Raw genomic sequence first — 19621 nt, forward strand, 5'->3', positions numbered from 1 at the left:
TAACATTGTAGAATTGAAATTATTGAATGTATGTAGAAGAAAGTAGTTAGGTTTGAACGTCTCTGATCAGCATGATGGAGAATTAATATTGGAAGAAGACCGAAGAATGTAGTAGCAACATAATGCTGAATATGGGCTGGCCGCTGGCATGGAGTGCCTCTCGCCAATCGGATCATGATATATGATCAGTCCATATCATATAAATGATTTTTCTTATTAATTTAACGTGTCGTTAAGTCTCAAAGAGAGGTGAAAAATTATTGTGTAGTTTCAGATTATAGTACACGACACTAATACGAGTAGCCTATATAAAACGAACTTGATACTGATTAATTATTTTAAGATAGTACTTGTTTTTACCGGAAAATTCTTCCATGCTCAGAGCATGAAGTGCTCGGGCACATCACCACACTTTCTAACCGTCATATGTTTTGTCATAATCCTGACCACTCATTTATGTAAACCGGCTGACCTGCCAGAATGTTTTCTCCTAACAAGAAATCACCATGGTAACTCTTCCATTTGGCACCCAGTTTGGAGAAAATTGGAGCTGAGAATCGCATAGCTCATCTTCAATCGCAAATTGCACAAGATGCTGAAAAAGCTTCAATGAATAAGAAGCCTAAACCCCACGACTTGAAGAATTGGATTTGTTCCGATTCCGTCAACAAATCCATGATCCTCAGTTCCTCACAGTCCATCATCTCCCGGTCGTCGTTGTTCAGCGTCAGCGGACTCGGCCAAGAACTCAAGGGTGAAGCCAGATCGTGTTTGTGTAGTCTTAGTACCTAAATTGCGATTGAATTTGATGGGTGAACAGATGCACAATTGTGCAATAGATGGGCAATTGACTTTAGATTTCACAGGTTCTAGAGGAGGTAGAAGAAGATTAAATTTTTGCTGATACTCAGACAAACGAAGTTAAATTAAACTGAAGGCAACAAAGATAGTACAGTGTTGCTATGTTGACGCAGTGGCTCAAGGCGCTAATATTAGGAAATGGCAGCTCAGGTTCGAGCCACCCTCATTTCCTTTTGCGTTTTTATTTTTTTGTTCTTTTTTCTTTTTCAGAATATATAATAAATTGAATTTGTTACCTAAAATTTTGTTAAAAAATGAAATGAAAAGAAAAAATTTAAAATAAACAAGCACTAGCCTACAGTGTGTAGGAAGGTTGGTTTTTCTTTTCTCAAAGTGTGTGTGTGGGGGGTGGGGAGGTTGTTAAGGCTATGTTTGGTATGGCTGTGTTTTTCAGAGAAGCTGGCTTCTGCTTATTTCTAAGAATAAGTGGCTGAAAAGCAAAGCAGCTGAGTGTTTGGTAAACTGGCTTTTTATAAGTGTTGTCAATGGCAAAAGCAGTGGCAAAGTGTTTGGTAAATCAAAACTGGTTTGTGCTTTTTGTTTGTGGAATGACCAATTTAGACATGAAAGATTATTTTGCCTTAATTGTTTGGTAATACAATGGTATTCAAATAAGCTCTTGTTATAATTTTTTATGTTTATTATATCCTTATAAATTTTTGTTAACTTTCAATTTTTATAAATCATGGTGACCATATGATTAATATTGGATAATTTTTAAAATAACATGTACAAATATATTAGTAACAGCTTAGATTTTTCAATGCGGGTGTCTATCTCATTTCTCCAACATCATGAACCTAAAATTGATGACTCAAAAGATACCAACGAGCAAGTTTTTCTTTTTGAAAATTGACGATACTTTTATTAATGAGAATAACCAAATAAGAGTACATCTCTGACTTATATAAAAGCTAAATACTAGAAACAAGAACTTCAAAAACATAGAGAAGGTAATAGAACACCCCATGATGATCATCATGTACTACATGTCAACTTCTAGTGACCTAGAAGTCACAGTCTATCAAGAGTAGTTGACCTTCCTACAATTCTTTCAGATCTCTCCCCTTGAACCTGTAATTGGTGAAAGATTCCCCATCTTAATCATGGACTTGGCAAATTGCTCGAGGAAAAGCTCGTTGTTCACTGCATATTGTTGAACCAATTGCTTGGCTACTTCACTCTTTGTAACAAGAACTTGGTCAGAGTTAAGCAGGCCCTTGTTAGCCAATAAGTTCTTGAAGTAGCTGTTGTCAAACTTTGTTGGGCTCACAAAGTCCAGGAAGAACAGGTTTTGGTCTCCACCAGATCTTGGGCAATTGTTCCTCAAACTGGCAGCATTTGGAAGATGGTTCATGATCTCAGCTAATGTTTTTGAAATATGCCAACCAATGGCAATAAACTAGTCCTGCTTTTCACTCTTTTCCCATCTATATTTTGTTACTAACATGATATCTATTGATATTTATTGTGCTGCAAACATCAACTTGAAGAAGCAGATCAGCAGTACAAGAACAATCAACTATACTTAAGAAGTATATATGATGCAGTGATGAATATGACCTCAAATGATCTAAGTTTGATACTAGCAGCTCATGCATATAACATGTACTCCGTATCTGCAAAGTTTTATGCAGTTTCATAGTTAAATACTTAAATGCGTGGGCATGCACACAAGATGGTTGCATAAGGATAGGAACTGAAATGAACTGTAGCTAAGAAATCTATATCTAAACTCAAAGTTTGAAATAAGTCATAACATTTATTAAATAAAAAATGATAGCCAAGTATAGCTAACAAGCAAGCAGCTATAAAACGTAATAAATTAACTTCAGAAGTGATTCAATCAGACTGAAAAACACTTGCTCATGGAACAATGCCATCATCTGTTTATGACCTTCTGTTAAAACCTCAGGATCTGCTTCCTAACAAATAAAATGTGTTCAAAGTTTCAAACCCAGAAAATGAAGCTTTTTGCATACTGTATAACATCCACTAAATCATCTGAGACAATTGAACTTGGGAATGAAATCGACAATAATGGCAAATCTGCTAAAAGAAGCAAACATGCTATGATGGATTCTATGAGTATCATCATATAGACTAACATGGAACCACTTAATCTGTCAAAATTTTAGTCTTCATCTGGTAGTTTAATTGATCCCTCATATAGGGATCAAGACAACACAACTATATAGATCGTTTTAATTGTACCACAAAATCTGTCAAAATTTTAGTCTTTATTGTATGGTAGTTTAATTGATCTACAACGTACTACTTGATCCCCCATATAGGGATTCGTACAACACAACTATCAGACAAGCATTAAATCTTTACCAATACGATCTGCATATGAGAATGCAGTATATATGCAATGAAAAATCATAGTTTGCAACATGGCTAGCTATATGCATAGCCCACAATAGGCAGTAAAAGATGAAAAACGGGGTAATCATCTAGATACCCACCAAACCAATAGTTCCCTTATTTCTTTGATTTGCTATTTCAACATGCACTACCAGAATTATGCCATCAGACATCACCACTATTAAATCGGTCGGAATTGCACGCGATGTAAAAAATACATCCTAACATCGGTTTATGAAATATCGATTTCTATTGTGATTATAAACATCGGTCGTTAAATTAACCGATGTGTAAAGTCTCGTTCAAAAATTTTGAAAAAACGCGGAGGGACTAACTTAAAAAGTTTGAGAGGCGCGGGGACCAAATTTTCATTCCCCCCAACACTTGGTATTTTTCAGACAAACCCTACTCTCTCTCTCTCTCTGTCTCCGAATCTCACATTCTCTCTCTAAAATCCTCTCCATCTCTCTCTAAAACTGACGGAGATGAAGTCTATGTAGCTGCGCCACAATTTCTTACGGGAGACGATGGAGCCGCCCCAGTCAACAAACCCCAGTCCGGCAAGCCTCCGTGAAAGCATAAAGCCTCCAAGGAGAACAAGTCTCCGCCTTTAGATCTCCTCTATACGGCCTTGGATTCGAAGCTTCTGCATTCAGATCTCCTCTATACGGCCTTAAATAAGCTTCGTGCTGGAATCAAGGTTCGTTTCTACTCCTTCAATTATTTAGGTTTGATTTGTCTTCCCATGTGGTGATCTAGTTCCTTATTTTTGGATGTCAGCATTTTCTAAGCTAATGGGTGTTGCTACAAGTTTGTGCTATCAAAGCCCCTGGTTTCGGGGAAAATAGGAAATCCAATCTGCAGGATCTTGCAGTTCTCACAGGTGGCACTATAAGTTTCTTTTCCTTGCTTGGTTTTCTATTTCATAATTGTGTATTACTTTCCTGACCCCATCAATCATATTTTTCTAGAACCATAGTTGACTACTTTTACTTTGTTTCTTAGGTTATTACTGAAGAGCTGGGTTTGAACCTCGAGAAAGTGGATCTGGATATGCTTGGAACTTGCAAAAAGGTGAGCATAGGTATACAAATTTTTCTATGCTTTGGCAGTCTTAACCATGGCATGCAATTCTATGATGTGGAGAATTAAACCTTGGGTGTAAATATCTACATGTAGAACTGTTACTGATCAAAGGAATTCCCCTTCAATCGTGATATTTTGCTAGTTATGGGTTGCCTTCATTCTCCTATTGATTGGATAAGTGTTTTAGGTCACAATTTCAAAAGATGACACTGTAATTCTTGACGGTGCTGGTGACAAGAAGGAAATTGAGGAAAGATGTGAACAGGTTTGTCTCGTTGTGAATTATAAAAGCTAAGATATAGTTTTCCTTTTTGTTGATACTTGCAGTCACCTGTCCTTTTGTATTCTTCAAACAGATTCGGTCAGTAATTGAAGCAAGCACTTCTGATTATGACAAAGGAGAAGTTGCAGGAGAGACTGGCAAAACTTTCTGGTGGTGTTGCTATGTTCAAGGTCCGCTTATCTCTAATATGTTCTCACTTACATTCTATGTCTAGTAAGTCCCCACCTCATTTTAACCTTGAACTCAAAAATGTGATAAAAAAAATTGTACAGCAAGTTTATTTTCTTCACCTTTTGTTTATTACACATTCTTGGTTAAGTGGAATTGTGGATAACAATTGGGGTTGAATTTGCCTCTTCTACAGATTGGAGGAGCTAGTGAAGCTAAAGTTAGTGAGAAGAAGGATAGGGTTACTGATGCCTTGACTACCACAAAGGCAGCCGTTGAAGAGGGTATAGTACCAGGTAATTTATTCCTGTTATTTGTGCTCATTTGTTTATCAACTCATCATTATACACTTCAGATAAGGTTTGAAGTATTGCTTTATTGGACAAGGCACTTTCTATTTTTCTATCTATTTGTCCTGATATATCTGACTGAACAATCTTACTACTTTCTTCCCTTTGCAGGTGGTGGTGTTGCACTCCTTTATGCAGCTAAAGAGTTTGACAAACTTCCAACTACTAACTTTGATCAGAAGATTGGAGTTCAGATTATTCAGAATGCTTTGAAGGTTTGTATATTTTGCTCGTCTCATGATGGGTTTGTGAACTTGGCTAGGCTGGCAGCAATGTGGGTCTTCTTCTTCGAGGTCTAAAACGAGAAGATATACAGCGAGGACAGGTGTGTGGTTTTATTTGCGCTAGGAAATTTACCTGTTCTCAATATGTACTTTAGATATGTTACATTATAGTGAGTTATTATTGTTTTGATTCATCCTTCAATATTGATTTCAGCTTAGCTTTGTTTTCTTTAAAATTGGACATTCCAAGACTTTCTCCAAATAAGTTTCATCCAAAACAAAATAAGTTTGCACCCCTAGCTCATTCCCAAAGAAAAGTCAGTTAGTTGGAATTTTGCAAAAAAAAAAAAATTGCCCTACAGCATAGCCCTCTTTGGTATTTCTTTTTTCCCAACTTATTAGCCTCCAAATATTCTGAAATTTTGATATGTTTCGTTTCTGTTAGTTAACAAAGGATCTGGAAAGTTTAGCCTCATTTCGATGTGTAGTGAATTTTCGGTGATTTTTCCAATGTGGTCTGCATTTGGAAAAGTTTCAGCACTCTAAATGTCTCCTCTGATTTTCTGTTGAGATTCGAACTTCCACTTGAATTATTTAACTTCTGATTTTTGTGTATATTGAATTGAACTATACATCCCAATGCTCATTTCAATACTGATTTCTTGTCATTTGGACTTGCAATGAATTTTTGGCAAATTTTCTAAGTTGACTTTGCTGCTGCAATATTTTTCTAAAACCTAACAGTTCAGTCTATCTGCATAACCCCATTGATGCAGTCATTGATTCTCTTATCCTTTGAATTAACTTCCTCAACTCTCAATTCAACTTGTCTCTTTTTAGACTCAAGCTCATTGGCCTGCTGCTGCAATTACGCTTTGAAATTTTTGTGCTGCGAAAAGCAAAACATAAAAGCCTCTATAGGATCAAACTTTTGGAGAATTGAACAACTAAAGCCTTTGATCGTATTTGTTTCTGTTTATCCTGCGTGTTAAATCTGGTGTGCATGTTGAGTTTTGTTATATTATTTGGTTCTTTCTATGTGTTACTCTTGTTTTCCTTTCTTTAGGAATATGATAGACTAAATTGAGGTCAAATCCATGTCAAAGAATCATTATGTATGAGTGTGGTTGTTATAGTTACCCTCAGATAACTTGAATGTGACAATTACACGTGCAGGACAAGGACATACATAGTTGTGCACCACCAAAAAAAGAAAAAAGAATAAAAAGGGAGATGCTTGTTTCTACAAAATAATAATAGATAAACGAACTAAGGAGCTGACTTCGAACTCTGCAGCAAGTAGCTTGCTATAGATCATTTCAGTTTTATAAAATATTCAACGTAAGTTTTGATCATTATGTTTTCTGCTTGTGGCGATATGGTATGGTATGGTAATTAGTTTTATAGAATTACTAAGGCAAACTTACTATGATTTAGTAGATAAGGACCTATATGAAGTGTGAGTTGTTCAAGATATTGATTTAGTAGGATCAGTTTCATTTTGCCACTGTAGGATGTGCCAATTAAAGTCAGTTTGATTAAATAATGATGTGATTTAATTTAAGACTTACATTGTTATATATTGTAGTGGGCGGTAAAGGCTCGGAAAGGATATACCTGATAACAACTTGACGAGGTGCGCATTGAAGTGTCTGACTACTTACAAACTTTGCTGTAGATTTTGACTAGTTTTGATTTTGAGTAAGGCTAGCTTTCATTTAACCTTTTTGTAGTAGATGAAGTATTAGTAATTGGTAGGCTAGCCTTATAGTAGGTTAATTGGGGTTTTATTTTGCCTATTTTGTAAACTGTCAAGGATAATGATTTTGGACAGAATACCCCAATGCTCAAATAACTCTTGTCAACTGTGGATTCTACATTTTATAGTAGCAGCTACATATTTTGTAGACATCAATCCTCTCATTCCAACCTGATGTCTATATATAAAGTTTAAATAAGTTGTAACAATAAAAACTGATGTCTACTAAGAGAAATACATCAGTTCTACAAACGAAATCGATGTCCCATTAACCATTGGAAATCGAATTACTATGTTGAAATCGATGTGCTACAAACTAGTGCACATCGTATTTTAGATAGAGATCGATGTCTAGCATAAGTATTGCTATCAATGAAGACAAGAAAACCGATGTTAAGAAAATCTACAGACATCGTTTCTTTTAATGATTCGATATATTACAAGGTATTAGATATCGTTACTTTACCATAACTGATATGTTATAAGATGATTGACATCGTTTTTTTCCTAGAATCTGATGTTAATGTATGTAATTATATCGGATCATACAAAATTAAATTGTGTATACTTAATCTGAAATCGTGGGATATGAGATAAATTACGCTTCAAAATCATGAACAACAAGAAACGTTCAAGGGAACTGATGTGTGAAACAGTATCAGTCATCGTTTTTAAATGAATAACGATGTTAAAATGTATAGTTGTGTTGTTGGATCTATATTTCTTTAAGCATTACAGGCAATAAGATGAAGGTTTAACAATATATAAACATACAAGTTTGTTATCATTTAAATGTATTTACATCGATTTATAATGTGGAACCAATGTGTATAATGATACTAGACATCGGCTAAAAACCGATGTCTGGATTTTTCAGACCTTTCTCATCACCCACTAAGACATCGGTCGGGATTCTTTTTCTCATCGGTTTTTGGCCGATGTCTGAGGGCATAATTCTAGTAGTGATGCTTACCCTCAAGCATCAGTTTGAGATATCTCCCAACATTATTATAATTAAAACACCCACCAAAATTTCATCATCAAAACATGCCAACATATGATAGCATGACACACAAACAAGCTTGGTTTGAACTAAATCAAAAATGCGTACCTTGCCAAGCTGATCATAGGCAACATATTTGGAATTCCAGTTCAATACTGCATATACAACATTTGAAGTAGTTAATAAATGTCATCACCAAAATTGAACCACACACAGAGTTCATGAGTCTAAATTCCAATAGATGTCCACCCATTCATAATATCCTCCACTTCTCTCAGCAGCTTCAATTGAGATCACATCTCCAATTCCCATATATCCTCCACTTCTGGGAGAGTCGGGCATGTTTGAATTGAGTGAACAAAGAGAGGAAGAGGAAAAAGAAATTGAAGCTACTGGAAGAAAACTACTCGATTTGTTTCCCATTTTCCCAAATCAACCTAATCCCACGTTGATTCATTATCCAAGCATAATTTATCTAAACGAACTATACTCAAGCATAATTGATCTCATATATGTCAAACCCACAACAATATTATCTCAAACATTCATCAAATTCAAAGAAATTAAAACTGAAATAGATACAAGACTAACCCTGAATCAAATTGCCAAGAAGCCAGCCATCAAGGATTGAGGCATCGATTTCGAACACGGATGAGATATTAGATGAAGGCAGTCAGAGAGAGAGATCAAACCACAGTCATGCAGACGGTATTTCAGAAATGAAGAGAGGTGAACACAGAAGAGAAAAATTTTATGGCATTGTGTAATTACCGAAACGAAGAAATTGATATTTCTGAAAGTTCATTAAACTACAGTAACACCGCTACAGTGACAAAAGCCATCTCCTGCTTCTAAAAGCAAGGCACTGGCGGCTTTGGCTTTTCCATTTAAAAAGCTCTGGCTTCTGGAAAAAGTTGAAGAGAAGCTACTTTACCAAACACGAAAGGTCGAGGCGCTTATAAGCAGGGGAGCTAAAAAGGGCCCCCCCCCAAACGTAGCCTAAAAATAGTGGGAAGGTTCAGAAACCCACCACTTTTCTGCTACATTTGTATTATTTTTATATTTTTTATATTTTTTGTTTCATAAAATGACTTTATTCTCTTTATAGAGTAATTTTGATTCAAAGTATTTTAATATATAAAGGGTAAACTGGTAATATGTGAAGGGGTGGATGAAAACGAAATTGGAAATTGCTAAATTTGTAGGTATGCAAAGAATCTGAACAATTCAAAAAATTGAAATTAAATTTGACATTACCCATTGTTATAAACTAGAGAATATGACAGAGACAGAATAGAGAAACAAAATGTAGGAGGAGGTAGAAGTGTGTGTTTCATTCTCATTAGACCCCTTTATATAGGAGTAATGTTTACATCATAAGGACATAACTAATGAGTATTTACAGTGGACAACCACATTTATATATTTATAACACTCCCCCTTGGATGTCCACCACTAAATGATATGGTGTTGGACGCGCTTAATGTTGTCTCATCAAAAACCTTGCCAGGTAACAAAAACCCAGTGGGACAAAAACAACCCTGGTCGAAGGAGAAAAAGAGTACAACACGCATATGTCCTAGGTAGCATAATTTTGAATGCTCCCTCTGATGAGAATCTCCCCCTGATTGTTGCAAGCTTCAGTCATGTATGTAATAAAATACATGCACCATGTATATTAGATATCGTGTGTCGATCACATACGTGAGACCATGTGTGCTTTGCATAAAGGGGACTTATCATGAATTGCAATTCCTGCAAAAGTTAGGGCATTACCAATAAAACTATGATATTCTTAATGAATCTTACCTGAGTAGAACCAATTTCATATGCTCAAATTATAGATAAAGATATTAGTTAAAGAATAACAATATAAAGGAACAACAACTGACACATTTACCTTTATCCGAGCATTGAAATTCAAGTATGACATACTTAGCCATAAATATCAATTTATGTAATTGATAATTTCATATAGGCTCAATATGAGCTCTAGATAAATTCATAACTTCGCGAAAGTTAGAATATGTTGCAATATAATGAGTATGATTTGAATTCGATTTTCTTAGTCTTGTCATAGTACTCATTGAGGCAATAAGTCACTTTGACCCTAATTGAATGAGTATGTATGAGCTTTAGACTTTTGATTCCACGAGTGAGCTTTAAGCTCATTCATTCATGGACTTGCCTTTGACAATATGAATCGGTCAAGGATTTGATTAAGCAATATGCTTATAATGACACATAGGATTTGGGGATTTGCTTTTAGCAATTTTCCTTTAAGATCTTCATATTATCCAAGACAACATACCATAAGTCTCTCGTCAATATAACACTGTACTTATAGAAAAGTTGTCGCTTGGAGAAGAATGATAAGCATATGTCTCTATAAAGAGACTTGTGTCATAGTGATTTTAATTCACTGGAATGAATACCCTCTTGTATTTTAGGGGTTATAAAGTCCAAATATATCATTACGTTTACAATATTCAAATTCATTGGAATTGCCTCTTTTCAATTTGGCCAATAGTATAATTTGTCGATACAATGAAACATAGTAGTATATAACCCTTGATGATATTTAGTAGCTACAACAGATGAGATATCATCAATGATCATCAATTAGAGATCTATCACACATTCAGAATATATGCATGCATTAGCTGTAATAAGCTTATTCATATCCGGTACCCATGCCTCTTTTAGGGCATTTGTTGTCTCTCAAGGACAAATTAATTAAAGAATGTGGATCTTTGTATAACCTCATAACAAGTGTTATAGGGCTTGTATAATCTTCCCTTATAGGGAGATTAAAACATTGGACTTGGTGGATCTAACCCACATAATGCACGCAGTTACAATAGTGTTTCCTCCCCCTAATGGCCGGAAAACCATCTAGTTTGACCATTCGCAAAATATGTGTGCAAAAAATTTGGATTGGAAATCCATTGGTGGGTGGCGAGCCCAAACCAATTTTTAGGTCAAAAACTTGTCTTTAATAAGTGTCACTTTCTCAATTTCTCATAATTGATTGAGATTTTTTCTTAAGATAATAGTAAGAAATGGTGGATAAATATCACACACCAATTCATATCGTTTTTCATAATATTTCTCCCCCTAATGACGGGAGAATTGTCTTATTAAAGTGACAACTCGCAAATATGTGATAAATTATAATATCCTCGTTAGGAAAGTTTGCAATTATTGTTGTATTAAACAACAATGTAGAGTATGTATGTAGATGAGTCTACATGACATAGTAATGACACATTAGTCACGCCAAAATTAAATTTATTTGGCTCAATGAAATTTTTAATTCATGATATAGTATACAGTAGTATACTCAAAGTTGATTAATACAACATAAAGTCGGTGGAAATTTCATCACCAATATATGCAGTGGTAATTCCATATATGTAACATAATATGAGTTCAGTTGGAGTCGGCCATCAATCAAGATCTGCAGTTCTTGAGATGATTGTTACCTTAGCTTTTGGAAGCATCATTTGTGAAAAATTATCAACAATTGCAATGGATCATGTCCATAGTTGCATTATATGCATGCAAGACAACTATGTTTGTCATTATATTTATCATGAACATTCATGGTTCAAAATGAATTTATTAATGAACACGTGGTTCATATTATTGTTTGACACTAAAAACAAATGTCAAAATTATATCCTCAAATTTCGAGTCTGGGACAGTAGTCCATATGGGTATAAGCATATACTCCAATAATAATAGATTTAGGGACCATAGCCCTCATACTCAAAATATTTGGTTTGAGTCTTCACAATTAGAAGCATGTTCTAAAAGTGGAGTGAACAGAGGTTCACATGTACTCATAAAGAGAAGGGACAAAGGTCCTGACATATTTGGAGATCAAGAAACAAGATGTTTCGATCTATTTGATTGTATAACAATCAGTGGAGGAATTTTAAGTCCTCATGTAATTGAAACAAGAAACATGAGTGACAATTTTATATCAAATTATCAAATAAGATAATAAGAAGAAATTAAATTGAAGTTGTCAAACTCATGAAAATACATACCTCGATTCTGTTGAAAATATAATTGATATTTTTGATACCAATATGTGAGTACCATATGCCAAAATAGAGGCAGATTCATTGAGAGTCAGTAATTGAAATATGCATTAATATAACATTATAACAGAATAATCAGAAATTTGTTGTAGTCTAGTTGGTTAGGATATTTGGTTCGCATCCAAAAAGACCTGGGTTCAAGTCCCAGCGATGGAAAATAATTTTGTTATTTTTTTTCACAAACGACATAATCATATGAGGTAGATATGACAAAAATAATCATAAGACATCATGATTGAATAAAATAAATAACTATGATAAGTATCGAATAATAGTAATAGAATGAGTTACTTATAACAATAATTACCGGAGAATGGTAATAAAATGAGTTATTAATAACAAAAACTACCAGATAATGGTATTTGAAAACATTATCATGATAATTGTAGCTCGCAACAAATACTGACAAATTCGGTTATGAAAGAATTGTAATAAAGGTAATTTAAACATAATAAATGTGATTAAACAGATAAAGATAATGAAACTTAATTATGTTTAATCGGTGCCAAAACATAGGCTTAAAATGACTAAACAAAATAAATAGAGACAAAAGAAACGCCTAAACATAGGCTTAAAATTTATCGGTATCAAAAAAACCGCCGCTGATCATGTAATCAATATGTCCACAAAAAAATCAGGACTTTCAGCTTGTTATCTTCACTGACAGATTCTCCACATAATTTTAGTTCGGAGGTAATCATATATTTAGCGGAATTGAAAATCAATGACAGATTTAAAGTTCTGAAGGCGCAAAATGCGTCCATTCATATCGTGCTCCAGATAGAACAATAGTTTTCTGGTGAGCAAATCGATCAGCCAATGTTTGCCAAATCTCAAGTGGATCTTTCACCGTAAGGTAATCATCTTTTAGAATCTTATCAAGATGATAACGCAAGAAAATCATAGGTTTGGAGGGATCTTGCACAGATGACTTATTGTCAACTTTGATGGCATTTCCAAGGTTTTTAGCCATAAGGTGAATTTCAGCATCAACTAGTTCTTGCCAGAAATTTTAAGAGGATCAAAATCCAATTTTGTTAGATGCTTCATCTCTTCCTACAAAGAGAAAGATGAGATATATCAGGATCCATAATTATTAGAACAGAATGTTCTATGAAAAATTCATATACGAAACATAGGTTTCGAAGAGTTCATAAATATGAACAATGGATCCCATAGGGAATACACGAGAAAAATATTCGTGTGATGTCTATAGAACCATGAACCATAGGTTCTAAGACTACTCGGTCAGAGGACTCGAGTCTTGAGCAATAGAACATGTAGTTCTCATTGTCGTATATGAAATATAAATTTTCAACAATTATATTATATAAAAGATACATACAAATATATGTAAATGATCGCATAATGAAAATTGATATTCATCTAGGAGTGAAAGAAGAAAAACTCATAGATCATTAGCCTTGGTCATAAGCAACTATGTTGCACCATAAGGCTTGTGGATCATCATAGAGTTCAAAGAAGAAGAAGAAGAAAAATAAGAGCAAATTCGTGCTAATAACGTGTTATAAACTAGAGAATATGATAGAGATAGAATAGAGAAATTAAAATGTAGGAGGAGGTAGAAGTGTGTGTTTCATTCTCATTAGACCCCTTTATATAGGAGTAATGTTTACATCATAAGAACATAACTAATGAGTATTTACAGTGGACAACCACATTTATATAATATTTATAACACCCATATATTTATAGCGTATTTATAGGTGCTATATAAAAAAATTAATCCGATCCACCGTCATTTCAACATTAAACAAAGCGGTCAACCCTTTATATATTTATACTTCCCTAAGGGGAGCGGAACCATGAGGTGAAAAAATTCCTAGAATTTTTACATTAGTTGATATAGCTTATACCCACGGGAGTGTGAGAGCTGACAGATCGAAATAAGAAGTTGTGAATGAGCAGTTATAAGCATATTAGTTTCATGTGATATTTAGGGTTCAGGGTTGATTTAGTAGATCGAGACCCAAATAATGACGAAAATAGCTGATTACCACAACCATTTCTTCTTCTCATGATAACATCCAACGGTTGATTTCAATAAAGTCTATTTGCTCCACATTGTTGCTCAAGAAAGGTATACTAAATGATGAAACTAATAAAGAAGTTGGACAACATTAGTGAACATATAAGGATTTTGTGCGATTCAAAAAATTAAAATTGGAAATTGATAAATTTGACATTACCAATCTATTTATAGCGTATTCAACTATTCATATGTACTGTATAAAAAAATTAATCTGTCGCCGTTATTTCGACATCAAACAAAGCGGTCAACCCTCTATATGCTTGTACTTCCTTAAGGGGAGCGGAACCATAAGGAGAAAAACTTCCTAAAATTTTTACATTAGTTGATATAGCTTATACCCACGGGAGTGTGAGAGATGACAGATAGAAACAAAAAATTGTGAATGAGCAGTTATGAGCATATTAGTTTCATGTGGTATTTAGGGTTTAGGGTTGACTTAGTATATCGATACCCAAATAATGACGAAAATAGCTGAAATTTTGACCACAACCATTTCTTCTTATCATAATAACATCCAATGGTTGATTTCAATAAAATCTATTGCTCCACATTGTTGCTCAAGAAAGGTATACTAAATGATAAAACTAATAAAGAAGTTAGACAACATTAGTAGACATATAAGGATTTTATGCGATTCAAAAAATTAAAATTGGAAATCGATAAATTTGACATTACCTATCTATTTATAGCATATTCCTAGGTACTGTATAAAAAAAATTAATCTGATTGGCCGTCATTTCGACATCAAACAAAGCGGTCAACCCTTTATATGCTTATGTTTCCTTAAGGGGAGCGGAACCATGAGGAGAAAAACTTTCTGAAATTTTTATATTAGTTGATATAGCTTATACCCACGGGAGTGTGAGAGTTGACAGATCAAAAAAAGAAGTTGCAAATAATCAGTTATGAGCATATTAGTTTCATGTGGTATTTAGGGTTTAGGATTGACTTAGTAGATCGAGACCCAAATAATGAGGAAAATAGCTAAAATTCTGACCACAACCATTTCTTCTTATCATGATAACATCCAACGGTTGATTTCAGTAAAGTTTATTTGCTCCATATTGTTGCTCATGAAAAGTATACTTGATGATAAAACTAATAAAGAAGTTAGACAACATTAGTAGACATATAAGGATTTTGTGCGATTCAAAAAATTAAAATTAGAAATCGATAAATTTGACATTACCCATCTATTTATAGCATATTCGTAGGTAATGTATAAGAAAATTAATCAGATTTGCGGTCATTTCGACATCAAACAAAGCGGTCAACCATTTATATACTTATACTTCCCTAAGGGGAGTGGAACCATAAGGAGAAAAACTTCCTAGAATTTTTACATTAGTTGATATAACTCATAAGCACGGGAGTGTGAGATCTGACAGATAGAAAAAAGAAGTTGCAAATGAGCGGTTATGAGCATATTAGTTTCATGTAGTATTTAGGATTTAGGATTGACTTAGTGGATCGAGAACCAAACGACAACGAAAATAGCTGAAATTTTGACTACAATCATTTCTTCTTGTCATAATAACATCCAATGGTCGATTTTGATAAATTCTATTTCCTCCACCTTGTTGGTTATGGAATGTATACTTTTTCATATAACTAATAAACAAGTTAGACCACACTAGTCGGCATATAAGAATTTGTTGCGATCCAAAATTTATTGGGATGAGAATTGGGGGGGGGGGGGGGGGGCGATTGGGACGAGGATCCCCAATCTGTGAGCCCTGAAAAATTTATTGAGTTTAAGTGAGATAGTGCGAAAATTATTTATTGATTTCGATAAGTGTAAAGGCACTTGAAAATATTTTTCAAAAATTTTCATGCGGTGAATTCCTCAATTTAAGGTTTGATGATAAAGTACATGACATCATGAGTCCATGGGTATTTTGAGAAAAATTTTTGGACACCTGATCTATTTATTGTGATTTTCCAAAATTTTAGAATTTTGAGAAATTATTAAACAAAATTCGAAAATCATGTGGTGCAATCTAAACCGTCGAAATGTCACCGCTTTATCAGGACCGATCCAAATTAATTAAAGAGAGACTATATATCAGCCTTCGATCAGATCAACGATGTAGAGGGATCGAGAGAGATCTAGAGTCTCTGACTCGGTACCCTTACCTGAGGGCGAGACCCGGTCTTATTCTCGCAGTCAGGCCATCTACCGGCGGTGGAACACCAACGTTAGAAGAGCAACAATGCTCTCCATCTCCCCTTTATTTCAAAAGAAAGAAAATGAAACACATGAGAGGGGGGGGGGGGGGGACGTAAAGCCTTACCCCACAAAAACAAATGGAAATCGAAGCTAACTCTAACCCTAACTAACGAAAAAGAAAATTGGGAAGACCAAAATAATCTCTATTACAAAACGATGAAACAAAATCTGGAGGGAAATCCCACCAAACCAAACCTGCCAAAGAAAGGCCAAAATTGGCAAAAACATCTGCAACTTGGTTTCCTTCCCGAAAAATGTGTGAGAAGCGGAAATGCATTTGAGAGATACCATTTACCTTTTGTGTAGTTCTGATATGATGTAACTAGACATGGCCACATGGGTTTCAGCAAGCTACCATTTACTATGACTCCAAGCATCAACTGATTGAATAAAAGTTGGCAAATAGACCGCCAAGATATAGTTGCAATTCATCAAAATTCATTTACCAGGAGTGGTTCATTGTAATCGAATCCAAACACTTCATAAGAAATCCTTAATTACTTAATTGTTATTAAAAGCACTCGTTCAGAAAAAATATTGTATAGTTTTTGACCACCTTTGAATACGGGAAAATACTTTGGACGTATATATTATGGCTTTTGTAATTAAAAATATTGCATTATACGTTCTCTGGACTATAGAGTATGCGGGTTCTCCCATTGTTGGATCAGTAAGAGAGTCCATTTTGCGGTGAAATAATCCAAACTAAAGCATAATTTTGAGTAACCTAAATGGAAGGTCTCATGAATATGCATCATATTTATGTGCAACTGGTTTTTCTACACTTTCGCTATTATCTTCATTTGAGTAAATGTAAAGTCACATCACTTTAACATTAAACGTAATCCAAAACTTTGAAATTGTTCAAGGAAAACCTAATTTGTGTTTAGCCCAAACTCTAAGTTACTTGACCTAGTGGTAATAGGGTTCATTTAGAAGGATCTAGATTCCTAATCAATGTACGATTACTTTCCTTGTATGATTGAGATGCATTGTAATCCTCTATATAAAGAGGCCCCTATTATCAATGAGAAGACAAAGCGAATTTCTCTCAGTTTCTAATTCCCTAAAACACGTTATCAGCACGAAACCCTAACCCTGAAAACTCTAATTTTGTAACCTTCAAAATCCTACAACCACCGCCCCACATATAGAAGCCCTATTCCCAAGGAGTCCAGAACCGGCGGCTGAACCACCAGAACCGGCCAGAAATCTCCTAAACCGGCCGTCGGAAAAATCAGACCGGCCCCTGCCTTATGCCTGCCCTGTGCCTGCCCCTGCGAGCCCTGCCGAGCAGCTGTCGAAGCCTTGTGCCTGCATCTGCCGATACCTGCCTAGACGAGTGCCTGCTCCTGCCGAGACGAGTGTCTGCCCCTGCCGACAGCTCCGCACACACCTACCGACATCTGCCGAGCCCCTGCGCAGCAACTGCCAACAGGCCCTACACACCCTCCGCACAGCCCCTGCAGCAGCCCCGCACGCCTCCGCAACTGCCCTGCACCAACCTGCCTAGCTCCGGCCACCAGTTTCCGGCCACTTTTCCGGCGACCTCTGGTGACCTTTTTCTGGCCATCTACAGTAGCTTTTTTCCGTCAAGATTTCCGGCTATTTTTCAAGGTAAACTTTTCTAAAAGTTCCCGTTTTTGAAGTTTTTCAAATTTCTTCTTCTTTTCTCGGGGACTTCTAACATCCCTTCTTCTACCCCCCTTTCTTCTTCGTAGGGGAGACCAATAGCCGAACTGTGGGGGTTCTTGCTCACTCCAAGCTTAGAGCTTGTTGAGTCCTCCAAACTTAGAGTTTGTTGAGAAGAAAACGATCGACCACATACATCGTCGTTTCGATCTAATCCAAAACACCTCTTGGAGTTGGATTTTCTTGGAAGCGACTACGCTCAGAAAATCCCTAATTTCTTGGAAGCGACTACGCTCAGAAATTATATAGTTTTTCGTGGTAGCCTTCTTCACTCCGAAACTAACCCTATTTTCTTTTCTTGTTGTTTTTCAGGATGAGTAACCTGAACAAGTTGAGCTTCGCTCCACTAGAGACAACAGGCGCAGGATACCACAAGTAGGTCCGTGATGTGCGTCAGCATCTTAAGGCTGATGGGATCCTGAGTACGATCCAAGAGCCAAGTTAGGACATACGTACTCCTCAACAAGCTGCTGCTTTTGAAGCAAATAGAGCTACGAGAGAGGCGAATGAAGCTAAAGCCATCATTCTCATGACAAGGCACATGAATGATGCGCTCCAAAATGAGTACCTCAATGAGGAAGACCCAAGAAAACTATGGGTGGAACTCGAGCAGCGTTTTGGCAACGTCCGTGATTCCCTACTTCCAGACGTAGAAGTGAGATGGCATAGCCTCCGCTTCTGTGATTTCAAGTCTGTACTTGACTACAATTCAGAAGCACTTCGTATCAAGTCTATGATGGAATTCTGTGGACAGAACATCACTGATACGATGTTGATCGAGAAGACTCTCTCCACCTTCCCCGTCTCTGCATTGATGATAGCCAAAAACTATCGGATTGATGTCAATGCTAGACGCATCACAAGATTTCATGAGCTAATTGGTGCCATGAACGTAGCTGAAAAGTACGACAACATACTTGTGAAGAACTATAACTCTAGACCCGTGGGAACCAAGTCAATTCCGGAGTCTAATTATAGTCGCGCCCCCAAGGGAGGACGCAAGGAGCGAAACACTAAGAGTATGGATAATTCTGGACGTTCTGGTCCATATTCTCGCCCTAAAGAGGAAGGAAATCGCCAAGATAGGCGTGCACGGAACCGTGGATGTAAACGTGTGAAGAGAGAGAGAGGCCAAGCCTCCGGTTATGGTGGTAACGCCACCAAAGGCAATAACCGTCTACAAAACGCACCCAGAGCGCCTCGATCAAGGGAACCTGACCATAATGATGCTTGTCTCAGATGTGGATCAAGTGGACATTGGGTAAAGAAGTGTATTGCATCCCAGAACATTGCAAACGCATACAAGATGTATCGTGAAGCAAGGGAGGCAAATTACATGGAACAAGAAGATCAAGATGGGAATCTCGATCTAAGGGTGGAAGACTACAAGGATCAAGACCCAGAAACTGGCAATTTTGATTAAGTCTTTTTATTTT

General features: G+C 35.9%; 1 non-coding gene and 1 pseudogene across 1 annotated transcript; both read left to right on the forward strand.

Moving 5' to 3' along the window:
* Nucleotides 1–3755: 3755 nt before the first annotated feature.
* Nucleotides 3756–7061, forward strand: LOC112179244 (annotated as a pseudogene).
* A 5231-nt stretch (nt 7062–12292) lies between these two features.
* On the forward strand, nt 12293–12366 carry TRNAA-CGC. The gene has a single exon. It is a non-coding gene; the product is annotated as a tRNA-Ala (tRNA).
* The last annotated feature ends 7255 nt before the right edge of the window (nt 12367–19621 follow it).

This window comes from Rosa chinensis, chromosome 7, assembly GCF_002994745.2.
Source record: "Rosa chinensis cultivar Old Blush chromosome 7, RchiOBHm-V2, whole genome shotgun sequence".
In the NCBI taxonomy this organism is placed as follows: domain Eukaryota; kingdom Viridiplantae; phylum Streptophyta; class Magnoliopsida; order Rosales; family Rosaceae; genus Rosa; species Rosa chinensis.